Source organism: Palaemon carinicauda, chromosome 12 (assembly GCF_036898095.1).
Source record: "Palaemon carinicauda isolate YSFRI2023 chromosome 12, ASM3689809v2, whole genome shotgun sequence".
Classification (NCBI taxonomy): Eukaryota; Metazoa; Arthropoda; class Malacostraca; order Decapoda; family Palaemonidae; genus Palaemon; species Palaemon carinicauda.
The window spans coordinates 134,881,670-134,890,633 of NC_090736.1; positions in this window are offsets into that span (position 1 = coordinate 134,881,670).

The window sequence follows — 8,964 nt, forward strand, 5'->3', positions numbered from 1 at the left end:
AGACAATGGGATATTATTATTATTATTATTATGATCCAAGCTACAACCCTAATTGGAGAAGCAAGATGCTATAAGCCCAGGAGCCTTAAAGGAGATGACTGATTGGGAAATATAAATGGAAACTGGTTCTTAGTACTGGAGACAATGGGATATTATTATTATTATTATTATGATCCAAGCTACAACCCTAATTGGAGAAGCAAGATGCTATAAGCCCAGGAGCCTTAAAATCGATGACTGATTGGGAAATATAAATGGAAACTGGTTCTTAGTACTGGAGACAATGGGATATTGTTATTATTATTATTATTACTATCCAAGCTACAACCCTAATTGGAGAAGCAAGATGCTATAAGCCCAGGAGCCTTAAAGGAGATGATTGATTGGGAAATAAAAATGGAAACTGGTTCTTAGTACTGGAGACAATGGGATATTGTTATTATTATTATTATTACTATCCAAGCTACAACCCTAATTGGAGAAGCAAGATGCTATAAGCCCAGGAGCCTTAAAGGAGATGATTGATTGGGAAATAAAAATGGAAACTGGTTCTTAGTACTGGAGACAATGGGATATTGTTATTATTATTATTACTATCCAAGCTACAACCCTAATTGGAGAAGCAAGATGCTATAAGCCCAGAAGCCTTAAAGGGGAAGACTGATTGGGAAATATAAATGGAAACGGGTTCTTAGTACTGGAGACAATGGGATATTGTTATTATTATTATGATCCAAGCTACAACCCTAATTGGAGAAGCAAGATGCTATAAGCCCAGAAGCCTTAAAGGGGATGACTGATTGGGAAATATAAATGGAAACTGGTTCTTAGTACTGGAGACAATGGGATATTGCTATTATTATTACTATCCAAGCTACAACCCTAATTGAAGAAGCAAGATGCTATAAGCCCAGGAGCCTTAAAATCGATGACTGATTGGGAAATATAAATGGAAACTGGTTCTTAGTACTGGAGACAATGGGATATTATTATTATTATTACTATCCAAGCTACAACCCTAATTGGAGAAGCAAGATGCTATAAGCCCAGGAGCCTTAAAATCGATGACTGATTGGGAAATATAAATGGAAACTGGTTCTTAGTACTGGAGACAATGGGATATTGCTATTATTATTACTATCCAAGCTACAACCCTAATTGGAGAAGCAAGATGCTATAAGCCCAGAAGCCTTAAAGGCATTGACTGATTGGGAAATATAAATGGAAACTGGTTCTTAGTACTGGAGACAATGGGATATTGTTATTATTATTATTACTATCCAAGCTACAACCCTAATTGGAGAAGCAAGATGCTATAAGCCCAGAAGCCTTAAAGGGGATGACTGATTGGGAAATATAAATGGAAACTGGTTCTTAGTACTGGAGACAATGGGATATTGTTATTATTATTATTACTATCCAAGCTACAACCCTAATTGGAGAAGCAAGATGCTATAAGCCCAGAAGCCTTAAAGGCATTGACTGATTGGGAAATATAAATGGAAACTGGTTCTTAGTACTGGAGACAATGGGATATTGTTATTATTATTATTACTATCCAAGCTACAACCCTAATTGAAGAAGCAAGATGCTATAAGCCCAGGAGCCTTAAAATCGATGACTGATTGGGAAATATAAATGGAAACTGGTTCTTAGTACTGGAGACAATGGGATATTATTATTATTATTATTACTATCCAAGCTACAACCCTAATTGGAGAAGCAAGATGCTATAAGCCCAGGAGCCTTAAAGGTGATGACTGATTGGGAAATATAAATGGAAACTGGTTCTCAGTACTGGAGACAATGGGATATTATTATTATTATTTTTACTATCCAAGCTACAACCCTAATTGGAGAAGCAAGATGCTATAAGCCCAGAAGCCTTAAAGGGGATGACTGATTGGGAAATATAAATGGAAACTGGTTCTTAGTACTGGAGACAATGGGATATTGTTATTATTATTATTACTATCCAAGCTACAACCCTAATTGAAGAAGCAAGATGCTATAAGCCCAGGAGCCTTAAAATCGATGACTGATTGGGAAATATAAATGGAAACTGGTTCTTAGTACTGGAGACAATGGGATATTGTTATTATTATTTTTACTATCCAAGCTACAACCCTAATTGGAGAAGCAAGATGCTATAAGCCCAGGAGCCTTAAAGGCAGTGACTGATTGGGAAATATAAATGGAAACTGGTTCTTAGTACTGGAGACAATGGGATATTGTTATTATTATTATTACTATCCAAGCTACAACCCTAATTGAAGAAGCAAGATGCTATAAGCCCAGGAGCCTTAAAATCGATGACTGATTGGGAAATATAAATGGAAACTGGTTCTTAGTACTGGAGACAATGGGATATTGTTATTATTATTATTACTATCCAAGCTACAACCCTAATTGGAGAAGCAAGATGCTATAAGCCCAGGAGCCTTAAAATCGATGAATGATTGGGAAATATAAATGGAAACTGGTTCTTAGTACTGGAGACAATGGGATATTGTTATTATTATTTTTACTATCCAAGCTACAACCCTAATTGGAGAAGCAAGATGCTATAAGCCCAGGAGCCTTAAAATCGATGACTGATTGGGAAATATAAATGGAAACTGGTTCTTAGTACTGGAGACAATGGGATATTGTTATTATTATTATTATTATTACTATCCAAGCTACAACCCTAATTGGAGAAGCAAGATGCTATAAGCCCAGAAGCCTTAAAGGGGTTGACTGATTGGGAAATATAAATGGAAACTGGTTCTTAGTACTGGAGACAATGGGATATTATTATTATTATTATTATTATTACTATCCAAGCTACAACCCTAATTGGAGAAGCAAGATGCTATAAGCCCAGAAGCCTTAAAGGGGTTGACTGATTGGGAAATATAAATGGAAACTGGTTCTTAGTACTGGAGACAATGGGATATTATTATTATTATTATTATTACTACTATCCAAGCTACAACCCTAATTGGAGAAGCAAGATGCTATAAGCCCAGGAGCCTTAAAGGCGATGACTGATTGGGAAATATAAATGGAAACTGGTTCTTAGTACTGGAGACAATGGGATATTGTTATTATTATTATTACTATCCAAGCTACAACCCTAATTGAAGAAGCAAGATGCTATAAGCCCAGGAGCCTTAAAATCGATGACTGATTGGGAAATATAAATGGAAACTGGTTCTTAGTACTGGAGACAATGGGATATTGTTATTATTATTATTACTATCCAAGCTACAACCCTAATTGGAGAAGCAAGATGCTATAAGCCCAGAAGCCTTAAAGGCGGTGACTGATTGGGAAATATAAATGGAAACTGGTTCTTAGTACTGGAGACAATGGGATATTATTATTATTATTATTACTATCCAAGCTACAACCCTAATTGGAGAAGCAAGATGCTATAAGCCCAGGAGCCTTAAAGGGGATGACTGATTGGGAAATATAAATGGAAATTGGTTCTTAGTACTGGAGACAATGGGATATTGTTATTATTATTATTACTATCCAAGCTACAACCCTAATTGGAGAGGCAAGATGCTATAAGCCCAGGAGCCTTAAAGGCGTTGACTGATTGGGAAATATAAATGGAAATTGGTTCTTAGTACTGGAGACAATGGGATATTGTTATTATTATTATTACTATCCAAGCTACAACCCTAATTGGAGAAGCAAGATGCTATAAGCCCAGGAGCCTTAAAGGAGATGACTGATTGGGAAATATAAATGGAAATTGGTTCTTAGTACTGGAGACAATGGGATATTGTTATTATTATTATTACTATCCAAGCTACAACCCTAATTGGAGAAGCAAGATGCTATAAGCCCAGGAGCCTTAAAGGCGTTGACTGATTGGGAAATATAAATGGAAATTGGTTCTTAGTACTGGAGACAATGGGATATTATTATTATTATTATTATGACTATCCAAGCTACAACCCTAATTGGAGAAGCAAGATGCTATAAGCCCAGAAGCCTTAAAGGCGATGACTGATTGGGAAATATAAATGGAAATTGGTTCTTAGTACTGGAGACAATGGGATATTGTTATTATTATTATTACTATCCAAGCTACAACCCTAATTGGAGAAGCAAGATGCTATAAGCCCAGAAGCCTTAAAGGGGTTGACTGATTGGGAAATATAAATGGAAATTGGTTCTTAGTACTGGAGACAATGGGATATTATTATTATTATTATTATGACTATCCAAGCTACAACCCTAATTGGAGAAGCAAGATGCTATAAGCCCAGGAGCCTTAAAGGGGATGAATGATTGGGAAATATAAATGGAAACTGGTTCTTAGTACTGGAGACAATGGGATATTGTTATTATTATTATTATGACTATCCAAGCTACAACCCTAATTGGAGAAGCAAGATGCTATAAGCCCAGGAGCCTTAAAGGCGAGGACTGATTGGGAAATATAAATGGAAACTGGTTCTTAGTACTGGAGACAATGGGATATTGTTATTATTATTATTACTATCCAAGCTACAACCCTAATTGGAGAAGCAAGATGCTATAAGCCCAGGAGCCTTAAAGACAATGACTGATTGGGAAATATAAATGGAAACTGGTTCTTAGTACTGGAGACAATGGGATATTGTTATTATTATTATTACTATCCAAGCTACAACCCTAATTGGAGAAGCAAGATGCTATAAGCCCAGGAGCCTTAAAGGCGATGACTGATTGGGAAATATAAATGGAAACTGGTTCTTAGTACTGGAGACAATGGGATATTATTATTATTATTATTATTACTATCCAAGCTACAACCCTAATTGGAGAAGCAAGATGCTATAAGCCCAGGAGCCTAAAAGGCGAGGACTGATTGGGAAATATAAATGGAAACTGGTTCTTAGTATTAGAGACAATGGGATATTGTTATTATTATTATTATTACTATCCAAGCTACAACCCTAATTGGAGAAGCAAGATGCTATAAGCCCAGGAGCCTTAAAGGTGTTGATTGATTGGGAAATATAAATGGAAACTGGTTCTTAGTACTGGAGACAATGGGATATTATTATTATTATTATTACTATCCAAGCTACAACCCTAATTGGAGAAGCAAGATGCTATAAGCCCAGGAGCCTAAAAGGCGAGGACTGATTGGGAAATATAAATGGAAACTGGTTCTTAGTATTAGAGACAATGGGATATTGTTATTATTATTATTATTACTATCCAAGCTACAACCCTAATTGGAGAAGCAAGATGCTATAAGCCCAGGAGCCTTAAAGGTGTTGATTGATTGGGAAATATAAATGGAAACTGGTTCTTAGTACTGGAGACAATGGGATATTATTATTATTATTATTATTACTATCCAAGCTACAACCCTAATTGGAGAAGCAAGATGCTATAAGCCCAGGAGCCTAAAAGGCGAGGACTGATTGGGAAATATAAATGGAAACTGGTTCTTAGTATTAGAGACAATGGGATATTGTTATTATTATTATTATTACTATCCAAGCTACAACCCTAATTGGAGAAGCAAGATGCTATAAGCCCAGGAGCCTAAAAGGCGAGGACTGATTGGGAAATATAAATGGAAACTGGTTCTTAGTATTAGAGACAATGGGATATTGTTATTATTATTATTATTACTATCCAAGCTACAACCCTAATTGGAGAAGCAAGATGCTATAAGCCCAGGAGCCTAAAAGGCGAGGACTGATTGGGAAATATAAATGGAAACTGGTTCTTAGTACTGGAGACAATGGGATATTGTTATTATTATTATTATTACTATCCAAGCTACAACCCTAATTGGAGAAGCAAGATGCTATAAGCCCAGGAGCCTAAAAGGCGAGGACTGATTGGGAAATATAAATGGAAACTGGTTCTTAGTATTAGAGACAATGGGATATTGTTATTATTATTATTATTACTATCCAAGCTACAACCCTAATTGGAGAAGCAAGATGCTATAAGCCCAGGAGCCTTAAAGGTGTTGATTGATTGGGAAATATAAATGGAAACTGGTTCTTAGTACTGGAGACAATGGGATATTATTATTATTATTATTACTATCCAAGCTACAACCCTAATTGGAGAAGCAAGATGCTATAAGCCCAGGAGCCTTAAAGGCGATGACTGATTGGGAATATAAATGGAAACTGGTTCTTAGTACTGGAGACAATGGGATATTATTATTATTATTATTAATATCCAAGCTACAACCCTAATTGGAGAAGCAAGATGCTATAAGCCCAGAAGCCTTAAAGGCGATGACTGATTGGGAATATAAATGGAAACTGGTTCTTAGTACTGGAGACAATGGGATATTATTATTATTATTATTATTACTATCCAAGCTACAACCCTAATTGGAGAAGCAAGATGCTATAAGCCCAGGAGCCTTAAAGGCGATGACTGATTGGGAATATAAATGGAAACTGGTTCTTAGTACTGGAGACAATGGGATATTATTATTATTATTATTATTAATATCCAAGCTACAACCCTAATTGGAGAAGCAAGATGCTATAAGCCCAGGAGCCTAAAAGGCGAGGACTGATTGGGAATATAAATGGAAACTGGTTCTTAGTACTGGAGACAATGGGATATTATTATTATTATTATTATTACTATCCAAGCTACAACCCTAATTGGAGAAGCAAGATGCTATAAGCCCAGGAGCCTTAAAGGCGATGACTGATTGGGAATATAAATGGAAACTGGTTCTTAGTATTAGAGACAATGGGATATTGTTATTATTATTATTATTATTATTACTATCCAAGCTACAACCCTAATTGGAGAAGCAAGATGCTATAAGCCCAGAAGCCTTAAAGGCGATGACTGATTGGGAATATAAATGGAAACTGGTTCTTAGTACTGGAGACAATGGGATATTATTATTATTATTATTATTACTATCCAAGCTACAACCCTAATTGGAGAAGCAAGATGCTATAAGCCCAGGAGCCTTAAAGGCGAAGACTGATTGGGAAATATAAATGGAAACTGGTTCTCAGTACTGGAGACAATGGGATTTTATTATTATTATTATTATTATTACTATCCAAGCTACAACCCTAATTGGAGAAGCAAGATGCTATAAGCCCAGGAGCCTTAAAGGCGAGGACTGGTTGGGAAATATAAATGAAAACTGGTTCTTTGTACTGGAGACAATGGGATATTGTTATTATTATTATTACTATCCAAGCTACAACCCTAATTGGAGAAGCAAGATGCTATAAGCCCAGGAGCCTTAAAGGCGATGACTGATTGGGAATATAAATGGAAACTGGTTCTTAGTACTGGAGACAATGGGATATTATTATTATTATTATTACTATCCAAGCTACAACCCTAATTGGAGAAGCAAGATGCTATAAGCCCAGAAGCCTTAAAGGCGATGACTGATTGGGAATATAAATGGAAACTGGTTCTTAGTACTGGAGACAATGGGATATTATTATTATTATTATTATTACTATCCAAGCTACAACCCTAATTGGAGAAGCAAGATGCTATAAGCCCAGGAGCCTTAAAGGGGTTGACTGATTGGGAAATATAAATGGAAACTGGTTCTTAGTACTGGAGACAATGGGATATTATTATTATTATTATTATTACTACTATCCAAGCTACAACCCTAATTGGAGAAGCAAGATGCTATAAGCCCAGGAGCCTTAAAGGCGATGACTGATTGGGAAATATAAATGGAAACTGGTTCTTAGTACTGGAGACAATGGGATATTGTTATTATTATTATTACTATCCAAGCTACAACCCTAATTGAAGAAGCAAGATGCTATAAGCCCAGGAGCCTTAAAATCGATGACTGATTGGGAAATATAAATGGAAACTGGTTCTTAGTACTGGAGACAATGGGATATTATTATTATTATTATTACTATCCAAGCTACAACCCTAATTGGAGAAGCAAGATGCTATAAGCCCAGAAGCCTTAAAGGCGATGACTGATTGGGAATATAAATGGAAACTGGTTCTTAGTACTGGAGACAATGGGATATTATTATTATTATTATTATTACTATCCAAGCTACAACCCTAATTGGAGAAGCAAGATGCTATAAGCCCAGGAGCCTTAAAGGCGAAGACTGATTGGGAAATATAAATGGAAACTGGTTCTCAGTACTGGAGACAATGGGATTTTATTATTATTATTATTATTACTATCCAAGCTACAACCCTAATTGGAGAAGCAAGATGCTATAAGCCCAGGAGCCTTAAAGGCGAGGACTGGTTGGGAAATATAAATGAAAACTGGTTCTTTGTACTGGAGACAATGGGATATTGTTATTATTATTATTACTATCCAAGCTACAACCCTAATTGGAGAAGCAAGATGCTATAAGCCCAGGAGCCTTAAAGGAGATGACTGATTGGGAAATATAAATGGAAACTGGTTCTTAGTACTGGAGACAATGGGATATTATTATTATTATTACTATCCAAGCTACAACCCTAATTGGAGAAGCAAGATGCTATAAGCCCAGGAGCCTTAAAGGCGAGGACTGGTTGGGAAATATAAATGAAAACTGGTTCTTTGTACTGGAGACAATGGGATATTGTTATTATTATTATTACTATCCAAGCTACAACCCTAATTGGAGAAGCAAGATGCTATAAGCCCAGGAGCCTTAAAGGGGTTGACTGATTGGGAAATATAAATGGAAACTGGTTCTTAGTACTGGAGACAATGGGATATTATTATTATTATTACTATCCAAGCTACAACCCTAATTGGAGAAGCAAGATGCTATAAGCCCAGGAGCCTTAAAGGGGATGACTGATTGGGAAATATAAATGGAAACTGGTTCTTAGTACTGGAGACAATGGGATATTATTATTATTATTACTATCCAAGCTACAACCCTAATTGGAGAAGCAAGATGCTATAAGCCCAGGAGCCTTAAAGGGGATGACTGATTGGGAAATATAAATGGAAACTGGTTCTTAGTACTG